This window comes from Heliangelus exortis, chromosome 11 (genome assembly GCF_036169615.1).
Source record: "Heliangelus exortis chromosome 11, bHelExo1.hap1, whole genome shotgun sequence".
Classification (NCBI taxonomy): domain Eukaryota; kingdom Metazoa; phylum Chordata; class Aves; order Apodiformes; family Trochilidae; genus Heliangelus; species Heliangelus exortis.
In genome coordinates this window covers 13,005,439-13,024,143 of record NC_092432.1, presented here as the reverse complement: position 1 = coordinate 13,024,143, position 18,705 = coordinate 13,005,439, and the positions used below count along the sequence as shown (strand labels likewise).

General features: G+C 40.3%; 1 protein-coding gene across 15 annotated transcripts in view; it reads right to left on the bottom strand.

The window, feature by feature from the left end:
• HERC1 (HECT and RLD domain containing E3 ubiquitin protein ligase family member 1) overlaps positions 1-18,334 on the bottom strand; it is a 102,528-nt gene extending 84,194 nt beyond the window's left edge. For 13 of the 15 annotated variants that reach the window (XM_071754715.1, XM_071754718.1, XM_071754727.1 and 10 more), the window contains exon 1: positions 13,162-13,300. The gene's annotated coding sequence lies outside the window, so the exon portion shown is untranslated. Of the gene's footprint in view, positions 1-13,161; positions 13,301-18,169 lie in introns of those variants that run through there. The other 2 variants (XM_071754716.1, XM_071754717.1) reach the window with 2 other exon arrangements.
• Positions 18,335-18,705: the final 371 nt, after the last annotated feature.

The window sequence follows — 18,705 nt, the reverse complement described above, 5'->3', positions numbered from 1 at the left end:
TCCATCTTCCTTGCACCCACCCTTTAGACACTTGGAGACACCCGTAAGTTCCCACCACAGCCTTCTCCAGGCTGAAGAGTCCCAGCTCTCTCAGCCTTTCCTTGTAAGAGAGATGCTCCAATCCCAATCATCTTTGTTGCCCTCTGCTGGACTCTCTTCTGAGCTCCCTGTCTCTCTTGAGCTGGGGAGCCCAGCACTGGATGCAGTATTCCAGCTGTGGCCTCACCAGGGCAGAGCAGAGGGGCAGAATTACCTCCCCCAACGTGGGGCCACACTCCAGAGTGTCAGCCACCCCTCCCAGCTGTGTATCACCAGTGAACTCACTGAGGATACAACCTCTTCCCTCCTCCAGGTCATTGATGAACAAGACAAAGCCTTGAACATTACCTATTGCATAATTTCCAGGTACATAACAAAGTTTTCAAATTATAATTGTTAAAAAAAAAAGGTTTGGTATTTTACTTAAATAAAAATAGATCTGTTTGGCAGCAGATGCAGAAAAATGTCATTGCATTAAATAAAACATGGACCACAAAAGCCCACCTCTCCTTCCCTTATTCCTTGTTTTCTCTTCCTCTGCCCAAAAAAAAAAAACGAGAAAAAAAAAAAGGTAAATAGAAAGAATTTGCAACACAACTCACTTGTCGTATCTTTTAGAACCACAGCTCCTGTTGGGCAAACAGCCATTTGAAGGGGAGTAAATGCCCACCTATGTTTTACAGTTATTTAAGCCAGATAAAATGGACTTTAACACCTATTTCAAAAGCTTGCTCCAGGGAACAGTTAGGACAAAATGAAAATACCAAGCCCTAAAAAAAAATGTTCTATGTATCCTCGATGTAGAATTTTTTCCAAAATAGCAGTGGCAGCAACTTGAGCTGCAGTAGAGATAATCTGAAGGTAAGAAAGGCTGCCCCAGAACTTGTTTGCTAACTCAGCATTCCAAGTTTTTTGTCATAACATTAGAAACCAACCTGGAAATCCTCTGCCTAACAGCTGACTGTGTAAGAAAAAAAATAATTAAGAAACATTTAAGTAAGTGGAAAAACTAATCAAGTACAGCTAGTGAAACCTCGCTACACTAGAAGTAAACAAGGAGCAAGACAGAAAGTAAAGCGAAGATAACAAAGCATGAGACTACCTACAGCAAAACTCAAGGCAAGGTCAAAAGTCAACTGCATTCCCTACAAACATTATTTGGATAAAAGGCTTTTCATATTTGTTATCCAGCTTAATATCTGCCACACAAGTGGCTTTCATTAACAAATGCTGAAGACTGAGAAACTGACTGATGCTACTGGCAGTTCCAAAAAGAAAGATCTGCTGCCTAACAGAGGATGAAGGGAAAGGCATTTCTCCACCCCCCTCTTAGAAATGACCCTTAAGGCTAGCAGAAAAAATGATGCTTAACTCTGCAAGTCACTGGCGGTGCTGCTCTCTACAACTGACCTGAAGAAAAGGCTCAGATTCATCAAATATTAATATCTGCAAGCTGCAGAACAATCAGAGCTGTTAGTTACCCTTCAGCTGAGACACTGCCAGCTTTTTGTCTTATCATCATATAAAAGGGGATGAGAAGAAAAGAACTTTAAAATTAAACCTGTGAGAGTAAGAGGAACATAATCAAGGCTTTTTGGTTTTTTCTTTCCTGAGCTAACAGGAGTGCAGAAGATTTAAATAAGAAAAAAAAATATCCTTGACATCTCTCTCTTAATGTTACAAGAACATACCTGCAGCATAAACAAAGGTTATTTTTCTTTTTATCAGTCCACCATTTACAACATCCCCAAAGACAAACCTACATCTCACTGCATAATGCATCACCCTCTCTCTGTGTTTCAGGCTCTGTGTTTTCAGGCACAGAAGTACAAACCAGCAACCTCTTCTGGTCTGTTTGGGGTTTTACCCATTATGTAAACAAACTATCATCAAACACACAAATTACCTCATGCTATTATCACTCAAATCCTGTGCTAGAGATGAAGCCTCCACGTCATGCAATAATTAGTAAGCAGAAGAAGATAACAGGCTGCATTTTCAAATTTAAATAAATCAACTCACAAGCAATTCTAAGCATTATGAAATTATAATAATTAAATGGCTGGCATGCATTTCCACATGGACAAGATCTCAGAGAGAATCAAAGTTTACAATAAATTTAATTTCTCCGTTTCCCATATATTCCTGTTCACCTATTTATTTTCATGATGATTTTAAAGAGGATGTCGTTAAGACAATGTTTACTGAAGCTGTAGAAAAAAGATACAAAACCAAGAGCCTGCAAGTGTTCATCAGCAAGACAAGAGTAAATGCTAATTATAATACATTTAAGATCTTCCCTTTTGAGTCAAAATATAAGAAAAAAGTTGAAACTTGACACGTTGCTGGGAGAGTACGCAGTCTTCAGCAGCCTATTTAAATATTAAATATTTAATATTTAAAATATTCAGCATCATTGAAGTGTCCAAAAGGTGGGTGCAAGGAAGATGAAGCCAGACTCTTCTCAGTAGTTCCTAACAGGACAAGGGGCAGCAGACATAATCTGGAACATAAGAAGTTCTATCTAAACATAACAAAAACTCTCTTACTCTGAGGGTGCCAAGGCACTGGCACAGGCTGCCCAGGGAGGTTATGGAGTCCCTTTCTCTGGTGATATTCAAAACCTGTCTGGATGCAGTGCTGAGTAATGTTCTGTAGGTGATCCTGCCTTAGGGGGATAGCAGGACAAGATCACCTCCAGAGCTCCCTTCCAATCTGATAATTCTGATTCTGTGATTGAAGAGTTTGGTTTTCTTAAATAGGAATTAAGTCAACATGAAACCACCAGCTACTTCATACAGATCACTTAAAAATGTAAGCATGTCTAAAATGACTATTAAATCACGTGCACAAAAATGCGAAAACCCTGTTACAAGTAGCCATTAAATACCACAAAATAGCAAAGGAGCTCTCAGTTAAAGTTATGTTTACATTACTAATAAAACAGGCCAAATAAATGCCTTTATTGAGGAAGACTGAGTACTATCTAAGGAAATAAGAACTACCCCTGTGTCTTAAATAAGATTAAATAAAAGACTAGCGATGCATATAAGTAAATTTATGAGTTATTTACATAAAACAGAAATAAATCATGAAGTGTTAAAATATAAGTACTGCTCCTTTCTTCTCTCTGTCACCACGGTAATTTAAACACTCAGAAACAGAAAGAGGAACTTGATCCTGCAATTAATTGCCACTTGTTTATTTTATTTATACAATACCAAGCCACTGACTGCATGGGTCCCTGAGCAATATCTGAACTAAAAATGACTAGGAGATGTAACAAAATTGGTTTTCTACTGTAGATGTTTCAGTTTTTTAAATATATACATAAATATATAGATATTTCAGTGTTTATAGTACATACCACAAGTACTTCAGTATTTCACATATATCTGTGCCTGAAACACAAGTAACCTCTGTATAACAATTATTTTCAAAAGTAGAGTAATTCTTTCAAGATGTCACAGTTCACATCTACGTAAAATTTTGAGGCAAATGCTGTAAAAAGTTGGTTTTTTTCATATCATGTGCCATACAAAAGGTTAAATAGGACTGGAAAATAACCATTTTTTTTCCAGCCACCTGCCACCTCCTCCTAAATTATCTATGGAAAATGTAGATTTTTCTAGAAGGGAAACAAGGCAAATATTAAAAGGTTCTAATAAATCCACTTGGCTGGCTCAGATATGAAAACTGTCAAATCTCTAAACCCAGGAGATTTTCTGTTCAGAATTTTACTACCCCTTCTGGAAACAAGAAATTTTTAGGTCTTCTCATGCTGAGGTAAGTGGGACAGCTTTGATCAACTTCAAATTCAAATATAACTCACTAGAGGGGAAAAAAAAACACTACAAAACAAGAGTTGCTCTCAACTTCATCAGTCTAAGGACTTAGAAAGCTGGAAAGTGCAGCAAATATTCCTGTATTACAAGGAGTAGAGAGTAACAGTAAAATTTAAAACAGGACTTTAGCATGGGATTGAAACTCAAATCCTCCAATCCATGTCCCTTTTCTCAGATTAGCAGGGAATACTGTTCCCAGACAGAATGGTCTACACAACTCCCTAGAGGGAATTTCTGTAACTTTACCTTTCCATGTCAGATTGGAAATTTTCTCACCCAAGAACTGGCTCCAGACAGACGACAATTTTATCCTAATATAAGTTTATAAATTAATCTAGGGTTTAGATTTTTTTTTTAATTCTTACCGAGAAGATGCTCTGTATAGAAAGACTTCTGTGATAAATCTAAGGAAGATGGAGATGGTATAAAAGCTACGTAGTTATTTCAGATGCTACTGTAGTTTCTTTCTGAGGGAGGAACAGGAAGATAAAAACAGCTCTAAGCAGCTCCAAAGAGAGAACTCTAAATTCCTGTAAGAAGATGTTGAAGTATGAGAGTCAAGACAAGAAAAAGTAGGGGATTTTGTTTTGTTTAACATAAGGCTGCACAAAAAAGAGTGGAATACTATCAGGAATATTATCTTACTATTTTAAAAAGCAGAGAGTGCAACAGCACTGCTTCCCCACAAAATGTGTTCTTCATTTCTTAGCACACGCATTCCACTTACCAACAGGCAAAACCCTGAATGTGTGAAAGAGAGGAGTTGGGTTTTTGGGGTTTTTTTTCCACCACAGTGATCTCCAACACAGTGGTTCTTCCTGTGCTGGAGAATGTTTGCAATCATGGGTATTCCATCAAGAATTTCAATAATAAATGCCCATAGATAAGAAGGAAGAAGGAGTAACTGCTGCCTAGACTGCTAAAAGGAAAAACTGAACTATCAACTCTGAAATGTAGCTAAATCTTCAAATACAGTGATTTCCCACTACTTGCACATACCTGAAACTTCTGCTTGTTACAACTCTGTGCTTTCCTCCCTGTGTACAAGGTCCAAACAAGTGAGCATTGCAATACAGGGATAACAAGCAAACCTGATTTTACTTGAACTGCTGTCAAATGGACACAGTAAACAAGGGGTATGTAGATTAATGTAGTCTTTAGGCATAATGGAGATTTTCAAAGTTATAAAAATCAGTGTTCAGCTAACAAAATTGTAAGTTTCAAATTTTTCTGTGGATCATGAAACTCTATTTCTCTTTCCTCCTGAATGATAATACCTTCCTGCTAATCATACCTGACTGCATTGTTGCCATCTGCCACTCAACCAGAGAGCAGGGTACAAATCTGTTCCTTTTACTTTGCTGGGGGTTTTGCATAGTTTCAAATAAAACCCAGATTTTAAAAAACTTTTGCAAACTTTTCTTTATGACCATCAAAAATACTGGAAATACTGTGTCCTGTACAATGTCCAACATAAGTATCTGATCACCAGTTATACAACTGAGGAAAGTTCAACCACCAGGTCACCATCACCATCTCCTACAATTGTCAATGTACACAAAACACAAAAGCCTCTTTGGCTTTTTTTCCTCTCTTTGGAAAATGCTATCATATTCTTCTGCTCAGAAAAAACCATGACTTGTCAGGCAGAGAAACAAGAGAAGAGATTAAGGTGTTGTAGTAAGCAACATTACAATGGAACAGTTAGTTCAGAGTTACTGAAGAGGGGAAAAAAAATAGATATTATCATTTGTGATTATAAAAAACAGCCAAGTAATGCTCAGAATTTACCATTTCACCCAAATTCTACTTTAGCTAATTTTATTTCTCCTTACAGTGTCAACTGAATAAAATGTAGGATTATTCACTCTCTGTATTAATTATGTATTATGTACAAAGCAATTAAAAATAGCTAAGCAGTCTAGACCAAAAGCTAGAATATACATGGGGATGAGATAAAAAATTACTTTAGTGCTTATAAAGGGTAAAGGTGCAACACTCTGTAGCAAAACCAGGATGAATTTCTGGAAAAGTGAAAATATATATTAGAAAGGTGATAAAACAAGACATGCAGGTATGATCCAGAAGCTTCTGAACTCTGGAAACATGAAGACAGCACCACTTGATGAACCACTACCTGGAGAACACTTTGTGTAAAATGAGACACAGTATCTTCAGTCAGTATGAAGAGAATACATCTTAAATCAGTGACTCCAGCACACAGACTGGAGGTATGGCCAGAATATAGCAAGGCTACCTATAACTACATTTTTCTTTAACTTAGCAGAAATCTTTAACTACTAATTCTTTAACTACTGCAGAAATCAAGCACACACAAAACCAGAGGCTACGTACTCAGACTCGCAGAAGTGCTATATAAGCAACTGAAAGCTTGATTTTCCGCAAAGTTCTTGAAAAACTTCACCTAGAGCTGCAGACCTTACGTGTCCTTTGTATCAGAAGTTTTCTCTGAGAAGAAACAAACCTCACAAGCACTTACTTACCCTCTCCTCTCTGCACTTAGCAATTTCAGCAGCCTCGGTAAGATGCTGCCTACATTTCACTTTATTTTTTTGGAACCCAATTACAAAAGCTTGTAACACAAGAAGCTGGAAGTCTGTACAGTCAAACTAAAGCTAGCAAGAAGCAAAACTAAAGAATGTGCAAAGAGCTGGCTGTGAAACTCACATGCTTGAATTCTAATAACTGCCTGACTGTAATGTACCACCTTTCCCCAGTTGGATGGGTAAAGATGCCTTCTTAACAGAGTGCAAGAAAAAGAAAAATGTTAACAAAATAAGCTAAACAAATTAGCAGATTTTTTCCAATGGACAAGGTTCTTCAGAGTATGTTCACTGACAATGATCTTTCTCAAGGTCACAGCAGTTTCACTTTCTATTTCCACCATGAATGGTCCTCAAGTAAACTGTGCTAGAGGTAGTACTCCAAGCATGACGTCACCCAGGTGGTTTCTGAACAGAATCAGAAAATTTAATATTAAAACAGATGGCAGCCAGGGTGCACTACAGCTCTGAATATTAAGAGTAGTTAAATCTTTGTTTGCAACAGTGAAAAATAATTTCTGTGGATGAGCCAGAAAAATCAAGCTTTCTGTGGCTTACACGAGACTCAGGAAAGATTTCACATTCAGAATAATCAGGTAATTCTACTGGCTCATTACAAATATAATTCAACTCATTCACTGCAAGCGAGGCTGACTATTCAAAAACTTCCTTTCTCTGGGACGTTATTTTATACAGGTTCTTAAGAAAGCAGAAGTTCTGTATGCATAGCTGATCGTGGGCCTAGGACAGTCAGTTTATTTGAAATATGACTGAAAACCTGACGGAGTATGTTTCTATTTTACTGCCTCACTGTGTTGATAATGCTACTCTTCCATTTTGCAAGTAGAATCTCTTCAAAGTTGCAACATTTCAGATTTGTTGCAGAAACACTTATAAATTATTTTGTTAATTCACATAAATTTAACATTCTTACCAGCAAACCAGTCTTCACTTTTTATCTAAGTAAATCATTATCTCAATATTCTACCTGAAAATTCCCCATACAACTATGGCACACAAAAAATGTTATTTTACTTCTCTGCAGTATCAACTGAAAATGAAAACTCTCTTTTTCCACAGCAGCACTGCATATCACTTATCACCCATACCATATCCCTTTGCCTCTTCGCTAGTTCTTTTGTTGCATGAAGTCCCAGTAGGAATCATGCCTTACATGTTACCAATTGGTAGAATGCAGTTGCTTTTGCAATCTTTATTAAAGTTTTACAAATTGAAAGTATAACTAGAATGGCTATGCATGATTTAGCAGTAGGTAACAGTGCTCCAAACACTTACAGCCTTTTTCTTGAAAGGTTAATTTAGAAACCAGGAATAAATAAAATTAATTAAAGTCTTGCCTTGTCATAGGCTGACAGTGTAAAAGCTACAAGCAATGCAAAACTCTCAAGATGTTCTGTATTACTCATAGCAAGTTGAAACCAAAGGTAGCAGGACATAATGTTGCCTAAAAAGCTATTTGTTCAATATTTCACTCATGCCAAAAAACACTGCCAATCACTGTGCGAGGCAATAAACCTCAAACATGCTTTTTGGCCAAGATATTTAGTCTATACACAGTGTCATGACAGATGGGAGCTGAAGGGGAATCTATAAAAACAGTCATGAAAAAGAAAAAGAGAAAACAATAAATTAAATACTGACACTGCAAAGAGATTAATAGAAATCCACATAGAATTGAAACTAAGGAGACAAAAAGAGACATTAGAAGGAAGGGGAAAAAAGAAAAAAGGGAGATGTGCTAAATAATAGGAGATGGACAGTAAAACAATGCAGAAAAAATAAGCCATGGTCTCCTACAAATCTGGAACAGCAAGACAATGAGAAAAAGGAACAAAAGCAGAAAAAGCAAGCAAGAACAGCAGCTACAGCAGATTGATTGTCACTCATAAGAAAAATGCTACAATGAAACACACACTAACAATTATTTGTGTGAATATCTGCCCCTATTGGTCACAATGGCCACAATCTTTCCCTCTGCTATTAGCCTTCTGCTCAGCATATGGAAACGAAATTACTGATGTTTTAATTCAGATTAATTCTGCAGCCAACTCCTCTTTCCAAACATTAAATTCTACCTAGCTTCTCAGTGCTTGTCAGGTAAGCCATGCTGAGGTTTTACTGATATTCTTCAAAATTCAGTCTTCCCACATGATTTTAGGTTATTTGAGGATTATTCATTATCACATCTACCATTGAAACCAATAAAAACCTATGCTGGTTATAACTGGTCACTCCCATAATCTTCTGGGAGACAGACAAAAGGAGGACAAAGTTATTTTTAAGTTCATAAGAACTTAAATCTATTTGCTCTTTTGCCCTTATGTTTATAAAGAAAATTATAAAAAAATCTAATCCTGGCTTGTGAATGTAAACCTTTATATCTTTGCATGATGTACAAAACCTACCCAAGTATGAGATATAAAAGTTACTTATTACTGTTCAGCAAAGAAACTTACAAAAACCAATTTAACCCATTACCTCTTCACATGCACAGAACTATATAGAAAGAAAAGCTGAGAATGTAAAAGGCAATCCACAGACATAATCACCAGTAGCAGTTTGTTAAAAGGAACTTGGAAGCAGAGATCCCTGCGCATCAAATCCATTCCAGCAGTGTGAGGGAAACAAGGTGTCTGATTTAACACAGGAAAGGGCTGAAAACCCTGGTGAGATTTTACCACTACCATTCTGCCCCCACCAGGGTATGATCACTTGTACTTCTACTAACTTGTAATACTACTAACCAACATTTTCTTGCAAAAGCTACATGATGTACCAAGATGCCTTTACTAGTAATCATGACTTTAAAATGCAGAAAGCCAGGGATAGATGGAAGACCACAAAATCTGAGTATGTATAGACATTCAAAATTCAACCAGATCAGAGATCTCATTTGACTTCAAGTTAGCTGTGATGTAAGTAGAAAGCTGGACTGCAGCTTTTCTTCATTTATAAAGGGGGCAGGTAAGAAAGATGGAGAGGGAGTTCTTGTCAGAGCCTCTAGGAAGAGGACACGGGGGTCATGGTTTAAAACTAAAAAAGGGCAGGTTAAGTTTGGTTGTTAAGAAGAAATGTTTTATAATGAGGGGGGTAAGACACTGTAACAGGTTGCCAGAGTGAAAGATGCCCCTGCCCGTGGTAGGAGGTTGGAGTAGCTGAGCTGTAAGGATCCCTTCCAACCCAAACCAGTCTGTGACTGTGTGACCTCCAGGGGTGACTTACAGCCTAATAATTTGACAGCCCTCTCAGCAAGTGCTTGAATCACTCTCTGGAGTGAATAAGGGGTAAATAATTCTACTTAAAAATACAATAGAGCCCTTTTTCTGCTTTATCATGCAATTTCTTAGCTCAAAGAGTAAAAGAAGCACTCAAGAGTTAGACTGCAACTTAAATGCAAAATAATCTAAGTATATACTTTGTGTTAACATTTCAAATTTTTGACTCAGAGTACTCTCAGTATAATGAACTGAAAAAGAAACATTTGTTGTACAAATTTCTGCATTTGTAAGGGAATGCCTGAGGATGGAACTTCTGTATTACACAGTGCTGACAGGAAAAAAGAAAAAAAAAAAAAAAAAAGTATTGCTAGTAATGAGAACTCAACTGTAGGCTCTTCTTTAAACAATAAATTCGAGTCCAGCTTCCAGCAGAGAACATGATTGCTTGAGCCACCTGAATATACTCCCAAGTAGCTTGATGACATCAGGTCAATCACAACAGGCAGCTGAGGCCACAGAATGTACCTGGCCAGTTCCCAGGTCACCATTACACTTGCTGTTGCCTGGCAAATTCCATAGCCACTGGGTTCCAAGCTTGTTCATTTTTTTTTTATAATCTTCAGAAATTACAAGGGTCTCTATGAAGTTACCGTGATGCACAGTAAGCAGCTGCAGCACACTGCCAGTTACTTCAGCAGCACTAGGAAAGTGGAGCTCCATCTTCTGAGGGATACTTTATATATTTTTAAAAAGAAAACACGTATTAGATTTGAATGTTCAGTATAACCGTCAACAGACAAAAAAAATAGAAAACCTGACAGCAATTTCAGAGTTTGAATAATTCTGAGAAACAATCATGAGAAAGGAACATGACCAACACAGTGATCACAGTTCTCTAGGATGACTTCTATACCAGGAAGTCAAATTAAACACAGACAAATGCACCCTATATTCAACTAAAATACACTACTGCCAGATAAAAACCTTTCAAGTTACATAAACAGAGCACGATTGAGTATCTCTACAGTATCTAAATGAAGCCTGTAGTAGTGAAAGGATAATAACCCATGGCCAGAACTCAAATGCCTGCCCTACCATGTCTTTCTGAAATACACAGATATTTTTGTCTCCATTAATTATTCTCTACTCCATAATATTTACAAGACTAATAAGACTATTTACATAAAAAATGGAAAGATTGCAATACTAAAAGTGGGTCTTAAACAGAAGTATTTAAATGTATATGCTTTTCATTTTATCACCAAAATACAAACACTAATTTCATGTGTAGTTTTTCCCATCTGTTAAATGGTCCCACCTCAGTCACGACTGATACTTTAAACCATGCAGAGCATCCCTGCACTGTTTTCTTAAAACAAAAACAAAAAAAAATTATAGCTTTCTGAAACTGGTAAATTAAAGGAAAAAAAAAAAAAAAAAAGCTGAGATTTTTCGTCAGGCCACTTAAGTCCTTTCCTAATCAACTAATATCCATTTAATGTAGTTCTGAAATAACAGAAAAAGCTTTCACTGGTAAACTCTTTCAGTTCAGGGTTTAAGTGAATTTTAAAATGTTGTTTATTCTTACTATGCCAAGCAGTCCTTAAGCAAAAATAAAGCAAAAACTACACCTCCAATATTCTTAATTAATAATTAGGTATCAATACCTCATTTACACAGCTTGCAGAAAAAAAACCTGCAATACCACCATGCCCCTCCAAGTTATGTATCTCTAGAAACAAAAATACAGTTATCCTTCACGTTAAGACAATGAACAGAAGATACATGATAAATTTGAAAAAGAACATAGGAATAAAGGGGAAAGCCTCAAACATACCCAGATTTGTTCATACTTGGAGACAACTTGCCCTAAAATGTTTCAATCTGAGAGGAAACTCCCCCGTACAAAGCCACCTAAGAAACTCCCTGCAAGTGCAAGGGTAGAGGAGATTGGCAATGCCTTTTTTCCATCATTAACACTCTACAGCTTTTAATCTGTCATACAAAATTAATAGACTCCTCTTAGAACATGGGGAAGCAGCAGCAGACTGATCAGGTACACAATCTACCTTTTCAGATTAAATGCCTATTATATTTTTTCCCCATAATTATGTGAGACTCAGTTCTGAGATCCAAATCCTTCCCAGTCCCACTGTGCAATGGGGAAGATGTGGTTTATACGAAGACTCTAACAAGAAGCCTTAAATTCAGTATGTGCATATGTGAAGCTCTGAGTTCCTGTTATGAAGTATCGGTGTGGAACACTATGCTAAATCTGATCAAGGCCATGACACAAAATGTATGCATGGATATATACGTATACATACATGTGTAATATCTGTGTATGTATGCAGAGCACGTGGGCCCAGCTAGAGCAAATTAAAAAGCCCAGCAAGTAACAATCTGCCTACATATGAGACAGAAGAAAAGGCCTAAAACACCAGAAGATGATGTTTTACCAGGTGCACATGAACCTCCCCTACATACACTGTGAAAGGGAGAGAGAATGACAATAGGGTACTGCCCTAAAAAAACCAACATGAAGAGCAGATCGTATATAGTAAACTGTAAAAAATATTAAATGTATGTACTTTTAACACACAAAAAAAAAAGAAAAGAAAAAAGAAAAAGAAAAAAGCAACCACCTGCTAGGGCATCACTTTAGAATACAAAATAAATAATCTCTCAATAAATGTATACATAATTTTTTTCAGTAGTGCAAATAAGAGCCAGCAAATAAACCAGGGGAAGACGATGCAGTTCGAATGACAGTTCTGGAGGGAGGCATATGGAACACGCAGTCACACACGGAGTTGATAAAGGCCAAAATGACAAATTTCTGACAGAATTCTGTGACACCAGCCAGATCCACCTAGGATTCGGGCAGCCAGAGATGCACTGAACACTCAGGGGAAGAATGCACGGCCACGCTACAACCTCTTCATCAGCCTCAACGGGAGAAGCACAGTCTCCGAGGCTCTCAGACGGAGCACACCACAGATTCTGTACAGTTCATACCCCTCAAGAGGCGCCAGAAGCCCCCCTCTTCATCTCTGTACAAAGGAAGCAGAGCCGCTGCCCGCCCGCCGCTCTCCCACCCCCCGCACTCGGTCACTGACATCTGCCGGGCCCCACCTGCCTCCCCCTCGCCTCCATCTCCGCCTGCACCTTCCTCCCCCCTTCCCTTCCCTTCCCGGCCGCCGCGGCCTCTCCTCCCTGAGCGCCCCCAACCCCCTCATCGGCGGCACAGGCGGTGCGGGCCCTCCCCGCATGCCAAGGCGGGGGTGGCCGTACCGGGGGGCAGCAGCGGGGCCGGGGCCGCAGCCGCGCCCCGTGAGGCGGTGGCTCCGTTCGCTGGGGAGCGGCGCTCAACAGAGACCCCTCCCCCGCCCGCGACGGGCAGGCTCGGGCCTCCCACCCCCTGTCCCCGCCGGCGGACGGGATCCTCAGCTCCTCCCGCAGCCGAGCGCTCACCGGGCAGCGGGGGGGAGGCGGCGGACCTTAGTCCGGGTCTTCCGAGAGGCCGGGGCGAGCGGCAGTCCCCGCCGCGTCCTTCCCTGCGGTGGCGGCGGCGGTGGCGGCTCTTGTCAAAGAGAAAACATGACGCGGGCGCGGAGGGGGAGGGAGGCGCCGAGATCTCGCGGGGCTACCGGGCGGCTCTCGCGAGGCGCCCGCCGCTCCCCGCCTCCGCGCGCAGGGTCGCGAGGCGCCGGCGGCAGCGCGGCGGGAAAGCTCAGCGCGTGGCCTCGGTCCCGGCCCGGCAGGAAAAGGAATGGGGGAGGGAGGGGGGGTTCGGTTCGGTTCACGGCACCGCAACCCATCCAGCGGCCTTGGGCTGCAGGTGTGCGTGCGGCAGCCAGGTTGCACCGCAGGCATCCGCTGCCCGCGTGGGTCACCTTGGCTGCAGGGACCTGCGGAGCGAAAGTTCACCAGGGATCCAAAAAGGACCGGAGGAAAAGAAGGAAAAGCGGGAAAAAACCATCACGGGTTACTAAAGACGTCTCTGGGTGAAAAAGTCTGACTCGCAGAGCACTGAAGGCCACGGTGTACTGGGGCACAGGACCGAGTTCGTGCCTCCCTTTTCTTCCCTGGGCACCTCCCGCTGCCTGCCCGGTACCCAGGGAGCGCTACAGCCCCTCCGGTCACACGGATCCCGTACAGCCCCTCTTAGCCCAAACCACCCACCCTGAGTGGTTTGTTCCGAGGGACAGAGCTCAGCCCCCTGGAGGGGCTGTTTAACACCACTCAAGTTCCGACCCAAATGACACTGTCGGCTTGGGAAGCCGCATCATTCGTGGCTTTTCATCCTGTCCCACCCAAAGGCTGCTCGTGGATTCTTTGCAGCAAAATAAAACCCAGTTGTCTCCTTTGAAAATAAACTCTGACCCACCCAAGCTGAAAAAAAAGCAAAAAAAACCAGACCAAAAATCACCAAAAATGGGGTAAATTATAAAAACGTTTTAAAGCATTCTTCAAGTATTTAAAATACACCCGCTAAAGGATGTTGTGTAAGAAGTACACTTTAACAACAAAATAAATTCAATTTGGAAATGTCCAGCAGATCTGCCATCCCACAGGCCAGGAAGCAGCACTCCCCAGCACGCCCCACACCCACACAGGGATCTCACCCACAGTATGAAAACAAACCTTATCAGTAACTGCAGCTTTGCATGGCTTGCAGGCTCCACCAGCAACCAAGGCTCGTACGGTTCTCAAGGAATTTCTTAGGTTTGCAAATGTTTAATGTTTTTAAATTATGCACACTTCGATATTAAGTTCATAAAGCCTCAAGGTTTTCTGGTTTTAAGTCCTGACGCAGCCCCTCAATCACCTTGCACCTGAGAGCCTGGGGCTTCCACCTTGCAGGCTGGCTCTGTGTGGATGGCTCTGGTTGCACAGAGACTTCAGAATCCAAGCCACAGGAGAGGCCACTCTCCAGACTGGGACCCGAGGTGTCCAGAACATGAGAAGAATCAAGGATGCAAATTTAGTAGTTTTAATTTATTTTTTTTTAAGTAGTAAAAAATTTTGAATCTTATTTTTAATACGTATTTTTAAAGTATACATGATGATGATAACAGACTGCTGTAATCAAAGTACCTAATTCTCATATGCCTTGAAAATTTTTGCCACATCATTTCCAGTCATTACTGTTGTCAAATAGAAAGCAGCCAACTGAAGGTGGGGGTAAGAGGGACAACAAAAGAAAGGAAAAGCCAGTTGAGCATACCCAGCCTTCCAAAGGCTTCCATCCCATACAGAGCCACCAGCATCCCCCCGAAATCACCCTGCAATTCATCCTTTTGGATTCTCAGAGGAAACTTGTCTGTTAGATAGCAACTGTTAACACCTGATGTTAACTTCAGTCTTTGATATGTCTCACACAGCATCTAGAAGTGACTTCCCAAGTTTCTCTGGGAGTCCAGGAGGGCTCTTTTACAGCAGAAGCCCCCAGGGAGCTGTCTGCATTTGCAGGTTGCTGGCCCTTGGGATCCAAAGAAATAGCAAGGGATGCATGATGAGGAGGTCTACTCCAGCCCTTTGTGCTAAGCAGGCAAGTATCATCAAAAAAAAAAAGTATTCGTGCTTATTTTTTATCTCGAAGACAGTCTTCACCTTAGATCCAAAGCACAGAGAACCCAAATGAAGCCAACAGCATCCTAGCCTACAGCAGTACCAGTAGGTCTAAGAAAAAGGATATAAAAATAAGAACAAGATCTACATTTGCTCTGGCATTGACTACAGCTGTCACTAGAAATCAGCCACCTCACAGAACAGTCAAATTATCACTAAATCAACATGGCACTTACACCCTTTGGAAAATGCAGAGGATCCTGAAACACTCTGGGGCATCTCAAGGGTGTGTAAGGGGAAAGCTAAGCCTTCCAGCCATCTGCAGCAACATATGAACAGGGTAAAAATAATAAAAGGAAGTTGAGAAGGGTTTTATGGGAGAAGCCCAGGCACAGGCAAACCTGAGTTACAGCTCCTCAGCAGGACCAATCAGTCATCCTTTCCCCACACTCACAGCAAGCATAAGCAGAGGTCTTGAAAACCTACACATTTCTGGAGTTCAGCCTCTAATGCCCTGACTGCAGGGTATTCATGCTTATTTTTTATCTCCAAGACAGTCTTCTCTTTTGATCCAAAGCACAGAGAGAGGCCAGGACACAGCCTGTATGTACAGTCGTGCAGGTTTCAAGGAAAGGAGGCTGTAGATACCACCTCCATTAGCTCTATGCTCCTCCCTCTTTTTAGAAGCAGAAATAATCCCTCCTGATGACTGCAGATCTCTCAAGTCCCACCTCCTGGCTCTCCTCCTCTCAGCTTCACTTGGACCAAGGCAGACTTCTGCTAGCGTTCAGCTCTACACTACCTGTTTTACCTCAATGATTTGTTATTATTTTATGTTAACAATAATATTAATAACTAATATTAATAATTTTACTAAATTGTTAATAATTAATAATATCTATAATTTGCTGTTTTATGAGTTGCTGCCTTATTTATTATTTTTTATGTAGTTATATAATTTTAATCTTAAGCAATGATGAGACAGCTATGATAATGAAAGAATAATGCCCATTTTACCACTGAGTCTTTCTAAAGCTGTTAGTAATTATCCTTTCTTTTTAGTAGCAACATTTAACTCTTTATCCTTTTCTGGTCCAAACATTATACCAGGACTATGACCAATTCCACTCTTACTATTTTAGTAAGATCTTTTTTTGTAATGCTATCTGGGGCTTGTTCTTTACTGCTCCACAGTGCAGGGTAATTTTGGATCACTATAGAAAATCAGATTTATAGATGAAGTATTTAAATGCTGTGGGGTTTGGTTTTTTTTACTGACTTTTTTCCAGGAGACATGGCTAACATTGGCATGTCTTGCTGTTGTCATGGCAATGAAAGGAGTCTGTATGTTTCTGGATGTGAATCAGAAATCTTTTTATACAGAAATGGGACAACAATTAGCATAACTGACACCGGATATTAATGAATGATAAAAAAAAATAAAAACAAAAACAAAAAAACCAAACAATAACAGAAACAAGACACTGACCATATAAGCTCCTTGACTGGACACAAAACATTAAATTGGTGCTTGTGACCCCAGTTGCAATTAGGGCTGTCTGGGTAAACCTTTGACACTCTTGAGAGTTATCAAATTACAGTGATCTGCCTGTACAGTTACTTAACTAGACCAGGACTCAGGTTTCCCCAAATAAATGCTGCTCTTTATGTTCAGAAATATATGAGGAGAATCTTGTACTGTATACTCATCCCAGGAAAGAAAAAAATTGCTTCCCTGTAAAGGCTCATTCAAAGGCAAGACATTTCTCTTGGCCAGTGTGTCCACAATTTACATGAGGCAATAAATAAATAAATAAATAGAGTTTACAATTAAAAGATGAAGAAAGGAGCTCGTGTCAGTCACCGATCAGGTGTGGAAGAAGCAGTTGCAAACACTAAGAAACATGACTAAAGCCAGCCTACTAAAGCCATCTAGGAACTGTTTGGAAAATTTGATTGCTAAGCTAAAAATTCACCTTGTCTCCTATACATTATTCATCCCGACAGCTCTTTTCCTGTGGATCCTAGGTATACAAGGTGAGCTGTTATTAGAATATTTTGCCTGTGTAAGGATGCCAAATGTAGAGGCACTGAAATATATCTATCTGTGTCAGTCCCTAATTTCATCTTCTGACTCATGTTCTGGAGTGACATTTCTTCTGCATGGCACTTCCCGTTCACACCAAGCCAAGCCACACGAACTGTTATTTATTAGAAAGCAATCTAAAGCCACATCCACACAGCCAGCTGGCTCTTGCCCCAGTACCAATCATCACTGCCACATAATCAGCACTTTCAGAGCTCAGGATTGCAGGTGGCTTTGTCACTTCCCTCCTTCTGCTGCAGGATCCCAACATGCTGGGAAGTGCAGAGTAGGAGCCAGACTGAAGTAACCTCAAATTTAAGATCTGCTACAATCATTACCATGTCTCCCTTTTTTTAGCTATCTGGTGACTTTTTCAAACTGTTACAAGCCAGTCTGGATGAAACAGTGTTCTGCACCTGGGAAATGTCTTTGGCCAGACCAAACCAGGAAACATGCAAGAGAACAAATGGGAAAAACATGGGAAACAGGAGGGGTTTGCATGGGGAGATAATGCACGAGAATATCCCGGAGAGAAGAAAAAGATAATACATGAACAACTAAATAATATTAGAATTCATACAGATGACTAATTCCAACCCAATGTATCCATGGGTACAAAACATTCTGAGCATATACAGCAAGAAGGGTATTAGAACTTCAGAAGGATGAGTAGCAATACACATTAGCTCACAGCCAAAATGCAGCTTAAATACTGTGTCATAATAATAAATGTATGCACAAAGATATTAGATTTAAACAATAAATGAACAGTGGTCAAAGTACCATTCATAGGACTGCCACTGCCCATGTTGTTCACAATACCTTCAGGGCCTTAAGAGTGCACTTTGGTCCTCTGCTTTCTTTTAAGAACCAACCACTGCTGTGGAATCCTGCAGTCCTGCCCCTCCTTTGTGTCCTTTTAGCAGCAGTTAGGAAAAGAAAACTACTTGTCACAATTGCTTCACACCAGAGTCTTTGCTGCCCAGTGCAGAAGGCAAAGAGACAACTCAGAGCTGTAACATCACCTTTGTGATTGCTATTGGAGTCTGCAGATGCAGAGACTACTTGTCCCTTTGCATTTCAAGCAGAGAGGTTATCCAGCTACCAGGGCCCTGGGGCAAGAGAAGCAAACAGACTGGTTAGTCTTGGCAGGACACAGGGGGCTGTACTGGAGGACTGCCAAAGATATAGTATGCAAGAGATGTGTGCCTGTACACATTAACTCACTGCTGGGGCAAAAAGGAGTAGCCCACAGTATTTCACCAGTTAATATTTACAAAGAGTTGCATCATATAAATATAGACTCAGTAGCAAAGCAATGCTTGAGCTGTTTCTAAGGGGTGCTCATATTCCATTGC